The sequence below is a fragment of the Balaenoptera acutorostrata genome, chromosome 13, assembly GCF_949987535.1.
Source record: "Balaenoptera acutorostrata chromosome 13, mBalAcu1.1, whole genome shotgun sequence".
NCBI lineage: Eukaryota > Metazoa > Chordata > Mammalia > Artiodactyla > Balaenopteridae > Balaenoptera > Balaenoptera acutorostrata.
The window spans coordinates 8,410,715-8,425,484 of NC_080076.1; positions in this window are offsets into that span (position 1 = coordinate 8,410,715).

The window sequence follows — 14,770 nt, forward strand, 5'->3', positions numbered from 1 at the left end:
AAAGATTTGTTATAGTTATTATATTAACTTGCAAAACATAATAAAGATTTGTTATAGTTATATTAACTTGCAAAGCATATTTGGGGAAGTGAGAGGATGAAGAACTTATTTCAGAGTATAAGACTTCTCTTCTTGAGCCTCAAAGATATTTTAAGGGTTTTTCATTTTAGGGATCTCTAGCAGAGAAGAAATTCAATTAATTTCTCAGGATTAAAGCCAAATTAATAATTTAATAAGGGAAATGAGGACATGACATAATTGCTGAAATGTTCATTTATAAATAGCTATCTCCACTCTATCATTTAGAGAGTTTATCCTCAAACACAAATCTGGTAGACAGAGACCAACGCCCTGAAATGCTGCTTCAATATCCTTAACAAGTATCCTATACTTCAAACATGTTGAACTTCTAATACCACCATCCAAATAGCTATTAACACCACGGACAGGTATGGCCTGTTATAAGCACAGTAAATGGGTTGAGATCCTATTATTGCAAGACGCGGCACTAATTTTCTGTACATTTGTCTTTATCTGTTATCATTTCAATGATCAATTACCAATAACTATCAATTCCCTTCTCCATTTTACAATTGATTAAAAACTGAGTTTCAAAGAGTCTAAATAACCAGCCCCAAATAACACTTCATGTCTTCCCAAAGCCAGCTGACACTCCTTTTCTATGCCACCAGATCATGACATGCTTTTGTGTATGGTTTTTACCCCCAATGACATCTTTTTTCTTGTCTACCTGTCTAATTCATATGATTTCCTTAAGATTTATTCCAAACATGTCACTCAGCTCAAGTGCTTTCTTCTTAGTAAAGTCCTACTGAGTTAAATGCTCCACGCTCCTCTTTATCTATTAGAGACACATTACCTTTCATAGTAGCTTCCACATATGTGAACCTCATGAAATAACAAGATTATAAAATCCTTCAGAGACAAAATTGCCTATTATTTGTCTTCATTTCCATAACATCTAGCACAGGCGTGGCCCATCCATGCCAGTTGTACAATCAGAATTTTTTTTTTTTTTATTTTTTATTTATGGCTGTGTTGGGTCTTCGTTTCTGTGCAAGGGCTTCCTCTAGTTGCGGCGAGCGGGGGCCACTCTTCATCGTGGTGCGTGGGCCCCTCACTATCGTGGCCTCTCTTGTTGCGGAGCACAGGCTCCAGACGTGCAGGCTCAGTAATTGTGTCTCACAGGCCCAGCTGCTCCGCGGCATGTGGGATCTTCCCAGACCAGGGCTCGAACCCGTGTCCCCTGCATTGGCAGGCAGATTCTCAACCACTGCGCCACCAGGGAAGCCCCAATCAGAATTTTTAAATTGAAATGATTGTAGTCTATGATATCTGTGTATTAAAAGGTGAAAATCAGGAAGAAAAAATCTACACATGTATTTAAGAAATATTTTCAGTGTTACGTGAGTGGGAGAGTACATGCAAACAAAAGTTAAGATATAGTAAATGACTATTGTAGCTAAAGCATAAGCTAAATGGAGTATATGCCAAGTGCTTTAAAATTGAAAGGGAAAACTGTTGGAGATCGTTCTGAGATTCCCAATGCACTATGACGGACCCATGTCCTGTTGATGTAAGAACACAGATAAAGAATACCATAATATACTCTCTTCAATTGTAATATCTGACTCAAAATAGAGTCTTATTAGCTTAAAATTATTTTTCTCTAGATGAGTTTTAGGAGCTGAATTTCATTACTCTGAAGTAATCTCTGATAAGTATGAGAACTCATGCACGTAAAAGCCCCTTGAAGTAAGGCAAATATTTTATTTCACATCTCTTCAAAATAATGAGGATTTCATGAGACCAAATGATTTGTATTCTCCTTAATACTGCTGCTACATTTTGAACCGGGGTATTATATAAGATTTTCAGCTCCCCCTCCTTTTATTGGTTTTTGAACAAAGAATGGGCCTTGTAACAGAAGCCTTAAAAAAAGTTTTAAGTGACAGGAACCCCCAAATACTTAGGTGCTAAAGTGAATTTCATTTTATTTAAATGATTAATTCTTTTATGCTATGTTGGAAAATTCATTTACTGAGCATGTTTGTCATGTTTTTGTACAATATGCAGACATGTATGTCATAATGATTTCTTCATTATAGAGCTCAAAAATCTATAAATTCAAATATATAAATAAAGGAATTACCATGTGTCCTCCAGGAATTATAAATAAAAACTCTTTATGGGGTGGAGTCAAGATGGCGGACTAGGAGGATGGCGAATTCGCATCTCTGCACAACCAGGGCACCTACCAGGCACCGGTGGGGGACCATGGACACCTAAGGGGACAAAGGAACCCCCAGTGACCAGGTAGGATGTGGAGCATGTGGGGAAGTGAGGGGGGAGGAGAAGTGGAGGCGGGATGGGACTGGTGCCCCTGAGGGGTGGCTGGGGGAGGGGAAGGGATCCCACACCCGGAGGAGGAAAGGGGGGCACCACTGGGAGGGCAGAGGATCAAAAGGGAGCGTGGCCAGGTCTCCCTTGCCCACTTGGGCCCCCAGGAGCCTACTGAGATCCAGGACTGATCCTCTGCCCACTGAGGCCCCCTCCAGCCACACAGAGAGGGAGAGAGGGAAGGGGGAGCAAAAGTAAAGGCTGCACCTCTGGGACAGCACCCCTGAGGGGTGTCTGGGGGAGGGAGTTCCTACACCCAGCGGGACCCACCCAGGGTTAGGGGTCCAGCAGTGATGGGGGAGACCCTGGGGAGGTGTGGAGGAACGGAAGGGAATGGGACCAACACTTTCCCTGTCCACTTAGGCGCTGGGGAGCCTGTTGACCTCCCAGGCCTAATCCTCTGCCCTCTGAGCCTCCCTCCTGCCACGCAGAACCCAAGCCCTGCCGCTACACCCCCACCCAGGACCTGACCTCTACACTTGGAGACTCCCTCCGCGCTGCGCCTAAACCCCACCCACACACCCTCACTCAGGGCCCTATCTCCAACTCCGGAACTCCACACTCAGTAGGCCCTCCTTTGGATGTGCTGCCTCTCCCCTTCCATGCAGGTCCTAAGCAGAGGCCCCGCCTCACACGAGGCCTAGGCCCCACCCCATGCTTGAATGTCCTCCTGCCTGCCCCCGCCCCCCCACCTAGGCCCTGCCCTACCCTAAACCCTGTCCCTGCCTAAGTTCCACCCCTGCCTAAACTCCACCCCCCCATAGCTAAGACCCTTTATTTCATTCTTTCTTTTCTTTCTTTTTTCTTCTTTTAGGTTGGGGTTCTGTTTTACCTTGTTGTTGTTGATTCATTTATATTTTTATTTTTTCTAATAAATATTTTATTTTTCTAACTTTATTTTATTCTTTATACTTTGTTATTGTTCTGCTCCTTTTGGCTTGTTCCCATTTTTTAAATTTTTTCATTTTTCTGTTGTGGTTTTGTTTTATCTTGTTGCAGTTGTTTCAATTATATTTTTATTTTTCCTAATGTATTTTTGGTCTTTCTAATTTTATTTCACTTTTTATTCTCTGTTATTGTACTGCTCCTTTTTTTCTTTTTGGCACACCACGCGACTTGTAGGATCTTGGTTCCCAGGCCAGAGGTCGCGCCCAAGCTCCTCTGGTGCGAGTGCTGAGTCCAAACCACTGGACTAACAGAGAACCTCAGACCCCAGGGAATATTAATCGAAGGAGGCCTCTCGGAGGTCCTCATCTCGGCACCAAGACCCGGCTCTACCCAACTGCCTGCAAACTCCAGTGCTGGACGCCTCAGGCCAAACAAAGAGTAAGACAGGAATACAGCCCCACCCATCAAAAAACAAAAAAATGAAATGACAAAAAAATATGTTACAGATGAAGGAGCAAGGTAAAAACCTACAAGACCAAATAAATGAAGACCAAATAGGCAACCTACCTGAAAAAGAATTCAGAATAATGATAGTAAAGATGATCCAAAATCTAGGAAACAGAATGGAGAAAATACAAGAAACGTTTAACAAGGATCTAGAAGAACTAAAGAGCAAACAAACAATGATGAATAACACAACTGAAATTAAAAATACTCTAGAAGGAATCAATAGCAGAATAACTGAGAGAGAAGAACGGGTAAGTGAGCTGGAAGATAAAATGGTGGAAATAATTGTTGGGGAGCAGAATAAAGAAAAAAGAATGAAGAGAACTGAGGACAGTCTCAGAGGCCTCTGGGACAACATTCAATGCACCAACATTTGAATTATAGGGGTCCCAGAAGAAGAGAAAAAGAAAGGGTCTGAGAAAATATTTAAAGAGATTATAGTCGAAAACTTCCCTAACATTGAAGGAAATAGTCAAGTCCAGGAAGCACAGAGAGTCCCATACAGGATAAACACAAAGACAAACACATTGAGACACATATTAATCAAACTATCAAAAATTAAATACAAAGAAAAAATATTAAAAGCAGCAAGGGAGAAACGACAAATAACATACAAGGGAATCCACATAATGTTAAAAGCTGATCTTTCAGCAGAAACTCTGCAGGCCAGAAGTGAGTGGCAGGACATATTTAAAGTGATGAAAGGGAAAAACCTACAAGCAAGATTACTCTACCCAGCAAGGATCTCATTCAGAGTCAACAGAGAAATCAAAAGCTTTACAGACAAGAAGAAGGTACAAGAATTCAGCACCACCAAACCAACTTTACAACAAATGCTAAAGGAACTTTTCTAAGCAGGAAACACAAGAGAAGAAAAAGACCCACAAAAGCAACACCAAATCAATTAAGAAAATGGTAATAGGAACATACATATCAATAATCACCTTGAATGTAAATGGATTAAATGCTCCAACCAAAAGACATAGACTGAATGGATACAAAAACAAGACCCGTATATATGCTGTCTACAAGAAACCCACTTCAGACCTAGGGACACATACAGACTGAAAGTGAGGGGATGGAAAAAGATATTCCATGCAAATCGAAATCAAAAGAAAGCTGGAGTAGCAATTCTCATATCAGACAAAATAGACTTTAAAATAAAGACTATTAAAAGAGACAAAGAAGGACACTACATAATCATCAAGGGATAAATCCAAGAAGATAAAACAATTGTAAATATTTATGCACCCAACATAGGAGCACCTCAATACATACGGCAAATGCTGACAGCCATACAAGGAGAAACTGACAGTAACACAAGAAGAATACACTTTCTTCTCAAGTGCACATTGAATGTTCTCCAGAATAGATCACATCTTGGGTCACAAGACCCAAGATCACATCTTTGGGTGACAAATCAAGCCTTGGAAAATTTAAGAAAATTCAAATCATATCAAGCATCTTTTCCAACCACAATGCTATGATAGTAGAAATCAATTAGAGGAAAAATACTGTAAAAAACACAAATACATGGAGGCCAGACAGTGCATTGCTAAACAACCAAGAGATCACTGAAGAAATCAAAGAAGAAATAAAAAAATACCTAGAAACAAATGACAACAAAAACATGACAATCCAAAGCCTATGGGATGAAGCAAAATTGGTTCTAAGAGGGAAGTTCATAGCAATTCAAGCTCACTGCAAGAAACAAGAAAAATCTCAAATGAACAATCTAACCTTACACCTAAAGCAACTAGAAAAAGAAGAACAAAGAAAACCCAAAGTTAGTAGAAGGAAAGAAATCATAAAGATCAGAGAAGAAATAAATGAAATAGAAATGAAGAAAACAATAGCAAAGATCAATAAAACTAAAAGCTGGTTCTTTGAGAAGATAAACAAAATTGATAAACCTTTAGCCAGACTCATCAAGAAAAAAAAGGGAGAGGACTCAACTCAATAAAATTAGAAATAAAAAAGGAGAGATTACAATAGACACTGTGGAAATACAAAAGATCATAAGAGCCTGCTACAAGCAACTATATGCCAATAAAGTGGACAACCTGGAAGAAATGGAAAAATTCTTTGAAAGCTACAACTTTCCAAGATTGAAGCAGGAAGAATTAGGAAATATAAACAGACCAATCACAGGTAATGAAATTGAAACTGTAATTTAAAAACTTCCAACAAACAAAAGTCCAGGACCAGATGGCTTCACAGGCGAATTCTATTGAACATTTAGAGAACAGCTAACACCTATCCTTCTCAAACTCTTCCAAAAAATTGCAGAGGGAAGAACACTCCCGAACTCGTTCTACGAGGCCACCATCACCCTGATACCAAAACCATACAAAGATATCAGAAAATAAGAAAATTATAGGCCAATATCACAGATGAACATAGATGCAAAAATCCTGAACAAAATACTAGCAAACAGAATCCAACAGCACATTAAAAGGATCATATACCATGATCTAGTGGGATTTATCCCAGGGGTGCAAGGATTCTTCAACATATGCAAATCAATCAGTGTGATAAACCACATTAACAAATTAAGGAATAAAAACCATATGATCATCTCAATAGATGTAGAAAAAGCTTTTGACAAAATTCAACACCCGTTTCTGATAAAAACTCTCCGGAAACTGGGCATAGAGGGAACCTACCTCAACATAATAAAAGGCATATATTACAAACTCACAGCAAACATCATTCTCAATGGTGAAAAACTGAAAGCATTTCCTCTAAGATCAGGAACTAGACAAGGATGTCCACTCTCACCACTGTTATTCAACATGGTTTTGGAAGTCCTAGCCACAGCAATCAGAGAGGAAAAAGAAATGAAAGGAATACAAATCGGAAAAGAAGAAGTAAAACTGTCACTGTTTGCTGATGACATGATACTATACATAGAAAATCCTAAAGATGCCACCAGAAAACTACTAGAACTAATCAATGAATTTGGTAAGGTTGCAGGATACAAAATTAATGCACAGAAATCTCCTGCATTCCTATACACTAACAACAAAAGAACAGAAAGAGAAATTAAGAAAACAGTCCCATTTACCACTGCAACCAAAAGAATAAAAACTTAGGAATAAACCTACCTAAGGAGGCAAAAGACCTGTACTCAGAAAACTATAAAACACCGATGAAAGAAATCAAAGATAACATAAACAGATGGAGAGATATACCATGCCCCTGGACTGGAAGAATCAATATTGTGAAAATGACTATACGTCCCAAAGCAATCCACAGGTTCAATGCAATCCCTATCAAATTACCAATGGCATTTTTCACAGAACTAGAACAAGAAATATTACAATTTGTATGGAAACACACAAGACTCCGAATAGTGAAAACAATCTTAAGAAAGAAAAACTAAGCTGGAGGATTCAGGCTCCCTGACTTCAGACTATACTACAAAGCTACAGTAATCAAGACAGTATGGTACTGGCACAAAAACAGAAATATAGATCAATGGAACAGGATAGAAAGCCCAGAGATAAACCCGCACACATATTGTCACCTAATCTTTGATAAAGGAGGCAAGAATATACAATGGAGAAAAGACAGCCCCTTCAATAAGTGGTGCTGGGAAAACTGGACAGCTACATGTAAAAGAATGAAATTAGAACACTCCCTAACGCCATACACAAAAATAAGCACAAAATGGGTTAAAGACCTAAATATAAGGCCAGCCACTATAAAACTCTTAGAGGAAAACATAAGCAGAACACTCTATGACATAAATCACAGCAAGATCCTTTTTGACCCACCTCCTAGAGTAAGGGAAATAAAAACAAAAATAAACAAATGGGACCCAATGAAACTTAAGGAAACCATAAAGAAGATGAAAAGGCAACCCTCAGAATGGGAGAAAATATTTGCAAATGAAGCAACTGACAAAGGATTAATCTCCAAAATATACAAACTCATGCAGCTCAATATCACAAAAACAAACAACCCAATCCAAAAATGGGCAGAAGACCTAAACAGACATTTCTCCAAAGATATACAGATGGCCAAGAAACGCATGAAAAGATACTCAGCATCACTAATCATTAGAGAAATGCAAATCAAAACCACAATGAGGTATCACCTCACACCAGTCAGTATGGCCATCATCAAAAAATCTAGAAACAATAAATGCTGAAGAGGGTGTGGAGAAAGGGGAACCCTCCTGCACTGTTGGTGAGAATGTAAATTGATAACAGCCAATATGGCGAACAGTATGGTGGTTCCTTAAAAAACTAAAAATAGAACTAGCATATGACCCAGCAATCCCACTACTGGGCATATATCCTGAGAAAACCATTATTCAAAAAGAGACATGTACCACAATGTTCATTGCAGCTCTATTTACAATAGCCGGGGCATGGAAGCAACCTAAGTGTGCATCGACAGATCAATGGATAAAGATGTGGCACATATATACAATGGAATATTACTCAGCCATAAAAAGAAATGAAATTGTATTGTTTGTAGTGTCGTGGTTGGACCTAGAGACTATCATACAGAGTGAAGTAAGTCAGAAAGAGAAAAACAAATACTGTATGCTAACACATATATATGAAATCTAAAAAAAAAAAAAAAAAGAAATGGTTCTAAAGAACCTAGGGGCAGGACAGGAATAAACACAGACGTAAAGAATGGACTTGAGGACACGGGAAAGGGGAAGGGTAAGCTGGGACTATGTGAAAGAGTAGCATTGACATATATACACTACCAAATGTAAAATAGATAGCTAGTGGGAAGCAGCCGCATAGCACAGGGAGATCAGCTTGGTGCTTTGTGTCCACCTAGAGGGGTGGGATAGGGAGGGTGGGAGGGAGATGCAAGAGGGAAGGGATATGGGGATATATGTATACATGTAGCTGATTCACTTTGTTGTACAGCAGAAACTAACACACCATTGTAAAGCATTTATACTTCAGTAAAGATGTGAAAAAAAAACTCTTATATTTTAAATACCATGGAAAATATTTATTTAAAATTAACTAATTACTGACAGAAATTTTTAGGCCAGAATTCTGCTAATTATTAATTTCCTTTGCTCATATTTGTAGGGAATATAAAACAATATTGTCAAATTTTCCTCATGGTTTTAGAGAATTTCATAATTTTAAATAGGAAAAATAATGATTCTCAATGAGTAAAGAGGAAAAATAAGGTTTAATTTAACATAGAGAATAAAAATGCAAGACAACTTGAACAATAGAAAAGGGTTTCTATTCAAAATATTGGTGAGCTTTAATTCCTTATGAGGTCGAAGCCCAAAGAAACAAGCTTAAGTTCTCTCATGAGATTTGAGGCTAAAATTTCTAAAAATTGTGGCAGATAGTATGATAAAGGCAAAAGAAAATGAAATAATAGAATTTTTACAGAAATTTTCCTGAAGTAGGGTGTACTCGAAATTTTCAAATAATTTTCAAATTATTTTATCAATCAAATAACATATTTCTCATCAATTTCACATGCAGCTACTATGTTAGGTTTTGGAACATAAAACTTTCAAGACTTCCATCAGAGAATTTATGATCCCCAAATACAGAAAAACAGGTAAGTGAATATTCTATAATAACACATGCTGCAATACTGTTAATGACACCATGGATGTTATGGCCGGAAAGATTACATGGGATATTAAGAGAGGGTCAGGAAACAGTGCACAGAAAAAGTGATCGCTTAAATAAATTTAGGATGACATACAATGGGCCTTCCTATCTACGGGTTCCACATCCTCGGATATGGAGGGACGATTGTGACGAAGTCAGACAAGGGCAAGCGGAATTTGGGAGGAGTGGTAGGGATAGAGGCCAAGATGTAGAAAAGCTTGTCACATTCTGGAAGCAGCAAATTGTTCTAGAACAGTATAAGGGGTGAGTGCTATTCCTAGAAGGGCCTTCACGTCATGCTAAGAAGTTTGCATTTTATCATGAACCAGTGGTTTGTCACTAAAGGAGGCAAGTAGCCTGAGTCTTACAAAAACACTCTGACACAAAGTGGAAGGAGACTAGAGGCAAAGAGACATATACGCAGGTATGTAATAACTCTGTTAATAAAGAATGAAAGCCTTAGTTAAATGCAGTTAGAAATGAAGAACAGGAAGACATTGTTTGGATGTACGTTTGTATCTATATGCATATATGCAAACACACACACACACACACACCTCTGCCAGGTAGAACCCTGGTAGATAAAACTAAAGTATGATAATGCTTTCCTCAGTTAAAACTCACACCCATCTGAAAATAATAACAAACATTAAAGTAAGTAGATGTTTCTTATGAAATCATATACCCTCATCACTATATCCAGCTACAGAATTAAATTCATAAATACTTTAGATTGTTTCAATATTGTTCTATTCTCATTAGTCTTTCCAAAGGACAGAGACATATCGATCTCATTTCTTTATGAAATTTAGAGTAAAATCTTGCATATACGTATGTTGCTTTCCACATGTATAATAAAACTGGGGCTAAGGAGCCTCTGCTGAAAGAACAGAAGCTTGAGTCACTTTGGGGCCATAGTAGGGACCTGATGTGATGCTGTAGTGTCTGGGAGCAGATAGCAGTCAGGTGTCAGTACCCGTAGGTAACTGGCAGCCCCCTGTGAGGGACTGTGTTGAGAGGTGACATGCCTACTGGACCAGGGGTAGAAATGGATGAAAACAAGTGTGAGACCTGCTGGTTCCCTGACAGCACCCACCAGCCGTGAATGGGCCTGTGACCGCCCATGGGGGTCCCATGATTATTTGGCAAATGGGGGCATGTGTCAGTGGGGGTGGGAAGGTGGCAGCTGGAGGGGGGTGCAGTCTTCCAGGGCTGCAACTTTGAGTGGCACTTTATGCATTGGAAACTGCTTAGCCTGGAGAAATTTGTCTTATTTCTATACTAAGAAAGACATTCTCTCTGTTCTTTTAGTTTTTATCTTTATAATCTTTTTCAGAGGTCATATTGTATCTACTCTAGTTTGGAAGTCATACAGTGGCTTTGGTCCAAAACCAATAAAATTTTTACTTGCCTAAGAATCGTTAAACACTGGAATAGATCACTGAGAAACCCTGGGTAATCTCTTTGAAGCGGACCTTTTAATTATCTCTGGGTCTTCTGTCAAAATTAAGTGGGGTCATGGGCATTCCTATTTGAAAGCAAGGGAATGGACTAAATGTCCTCTTAATTTACTCCTTAACTTATTTAATGTAAAGCTGTATAATGCCAAATCAGCCTTAAATTTCATGGAAATAAATAATTCCTTTTAATCAGTCTTCTCAGTTATTGGATTTTGACCTTGACTCAGGCTGTTAAGAGAGTCAAGATTTTGGCAGATAGATGCACATTGTTGTATTATCGGTGGTTTCTCTGTTCAACTTCATTGCCATTATGTTGGCTGATCACTTGCTGAGGAACTGACAGCAAGTACAGATGTGCTGTTTCATCAAACTGATGCTAGATATTTAAAAGGTGGATTTTGTCAGACCTCAATTTGCTTGTGTTTTTAATAAATCATTGTTAAAAATTCCATTTTATGTGAACAAGGATATGACTCAGAAAAAAAGAAAAAAAGCAACTTAACATTATACTTTTTAAAAAAGTGCTAGGCTTGCCATTGTGAAAAGGATATGAGGAGCACTTGGAGGTGACATAAGGCCAGTGTGCTGGTTCCATGAATTTGAAGGTGAACTTTGTCTGTTGAATTGTCAGCATGAAGTATCCATCATGAAATAGGCCTACCTGCAGGATTTCCGTGTAGTCTAAAGTTGGAGAAAAGGTCTGAAATTAACTTAACAGATGGAAGCAGGCTAAAGTAATTAAGCACTGAGAATTCAATCCTTCTTTACATAGCTGCACAGAATGTTAAATCAGGTGTTTGACCAAAGAGATCAGGCAAAGAGAGAAATGCATTTCTGCTCACAATAATCTATATATTTAATATATTCAAAGTACTCCTGAACTGGTATGTGGACCCTGGATGTTACTTTGGTAAGAGTAATTTTATTTTATATCGTTTGACTCCTGCGAAATATGCCTGCGGGGAAGTTTGAGTTCTAAAAGCAATTATTCTGTTATTATTTGTTCTCAGTATGTCATATTTTAGTTCAAATATAAAGAATGCTTCTCTAGTTAAATCCATTTAGTCAATTCAACTGTCAAATAATAAAGAACATGGAAAGAAATAGGCTCTTCATTATTCAAATGGGTGGTCCTGAATAAAATATTCTATCTACACTATTGTTTAGGAACTGCATTTTCTCTGTGATTTTAAAATCATACATTTGTAATCATAAACACTATAGTTTTTGTTAAGGAAGGAGTTACACACCCAGAATATCTAATCTGATTTATTGAATTAAAATAATTTATGTAACATTTGATTGTAACAGATGTAGCCTTTGTGTTGCATTATTACTAATAATTAAAACACTTTAAGTAGCATCATCTTCTAATAAAAATTTATTTAAACAATTAGAACAACAAAATAAAGTAATATTTGATTATAACCCAAAGTATAAAAATACTTATCCATGAGTCCATATTGATATAAATAAATAAATGGGGGGAGGGTACAAATCTCTTATGCAGAAGAATTGCAAATAATTTATATCTATATAAATAACATATTAATACCCTGCCCTTGAGGGGAAACATAACTCCCTACTTCTTAAATGATGGCTGCACATAGCAGCTTCCTTCCAAGGAGACAGTATGGCAGGACCGGGAGAGAGTAACTCCACAGGAGAATCTGACCAATACTTCCTCAGCCAGGTAATCAAGGTCAAGTCATGTGGATAGTATGTATCCTTGATATGACATGATAAAAATGGCATGTTACCTATGTGGTCTTCTTCCCCAAACAGATAATCCTGGTCCAATCATGAGAAAACAACAGAGAATTTCCAATAAAAAGACCTACTACAAAATACCTGACCTGTAATCCTAACTGTCAAAATCTTCAAAAACAAGAGAAATCAGACAGACTGTCACAGCCAAGAGGAGCCGAAGAAGACATGATGACTAAATGCAATATGGGATCCTGGATAAGATCCTGCCACAGAAAAAGGACATTAGGTAAAAATTAAGGAAATCTGAATAATGGACTTTGGATAGTAGTAGTGTGTCAATGTTGGTTCATTAATTGTAACAAACATCCCACAATAATGGAAGACGTTAATAATAGGGAAACTGGGTGCAGGATGTATGTACTATCTACTCAATTTTTCTGTAACTCTAAAACTGTTCTAAAAAGTAAAGACAATTTAAAATAATATTTTAAAACATATATAAAGTACATATACATATATATGTATTTTATATATATAATTTTAAAAATTCATTAGAAATCATGATGTAGTATTATGACCAATAAGATTTCTACAGAAAAAAGTAATAATTCTCTAACCAAAACTTTTAGTGACATGTTTTTTTTCTTCTTCAGTTGACAACAATTGTGAACTTCTTGATTTCGAGGGGATTAAAACACTAATTTAAATGCATAAGTTACAAATGAAGAGTTAATTTTATCTGATGACAAGTTGCTAAGAAACATCCCTCAGATTCTCAAATTTTTGTGTTCAAGGTGCTTCTTGCTCCATTTAAGTATTTGTTAAAGGAAGAGGCATTTATCTTCAAGGTATTTTTGAGCTTTCTCACAGGTTTGTCATGAATATTTTCAGCTTTTACAGCCTTTGAGAGTTGAAGGAGTGTGTATAGATTTACTTTCAGGGAGGGTTTGTCAGTTGCAATATGCTATTGTTTCACTGCATCAGCATTACTCCCTCTTCAGGATTCTTACAGCACTTTGTTTCCCAATCATATTTCAGAAGTAATCATTGTGAAGTTTTCCTAAGCACTCAACCTTTTCCACTTCCTTCTTTGCACCTGTGGTAGGCAGAAAAATGGTGTTCACCAAAGTCGTCCATGTCCTAAACTCCAAAAGCTAGGAATATGTTAGGTTACATGGAAAAAGAAAATTAATTTTGCAGATGGAGTTAAGTTGCTAAATCCAACCTTAAGGTAAGGATATTATCCTATATTATCCGATCACACCGAACATAATCACAAAGGTCCTTAAATGTGGAAGAGGGGGCAAAAGAGGAGAGTCAAAGGGAGATGTGACTGAGGGAGCAAAGTCGGAGGGATGTAACTTTGCTGGCTTTGAAGAGAGGGAGCAGGGTCTTAAGGCAAGGAAGGCAGCAAACCTCTGGAAGCTGGTAGAGGAAAGGAATGGACTCTCACCTTGAACCTACAGAAAAGATACTCTACTGATATCTTGATTTTAACACAGTGAGATCCATTTTGGATTTCTAAACTACAAAACTGAAGAATAATAAATTTGCGTTGCTTTAAGACACTAAGTTTGTAGTAATTTGTTATGGGGGCCATAGAAAACCAGTACAGTGCCCCCAGTATATGTTATGCTGGGCAAACCTTTAATATAGCATTCCTCCATGCTATAGTGCCCTTATTTGTTCATTCATGTTTTCCCAGAGGATTGTAAATCCTATCAGCCCAGGAAGCAATATTATACTTAGGTGGCATTTTGGTGCTAAGTAAATAATTACTGATCAAGGGAAAAATGTTCTTATAACACATAAGACAAATACCTCAAACTTAGAGACGGAAGAGACTCTTAGCTTCTCTGATTTTCAGTTTCCTCATTTATAAACATTAAAATTGTGTTCTTCATGGTTATTAATTTGAATATTAGAGTGAAATTGAATATTAACCTGAAGGCATTATGCAGATATAAAGTTTTATAATTTATATGGCAGTTAGGTATCTGCTTGTCACTGCCCTTTTCCCAAGTCTGGTAAATACTTAATAGTAGAGTTCTACTTCATTCATCTTCTCTTCTGCAGCATGTATCATATAGATTTTCTATTTATTGTTCAAAAATAGGTATATAATTTTTAGCTTAATTAAATATAGTAAATTTGAGTTTAAGCAAA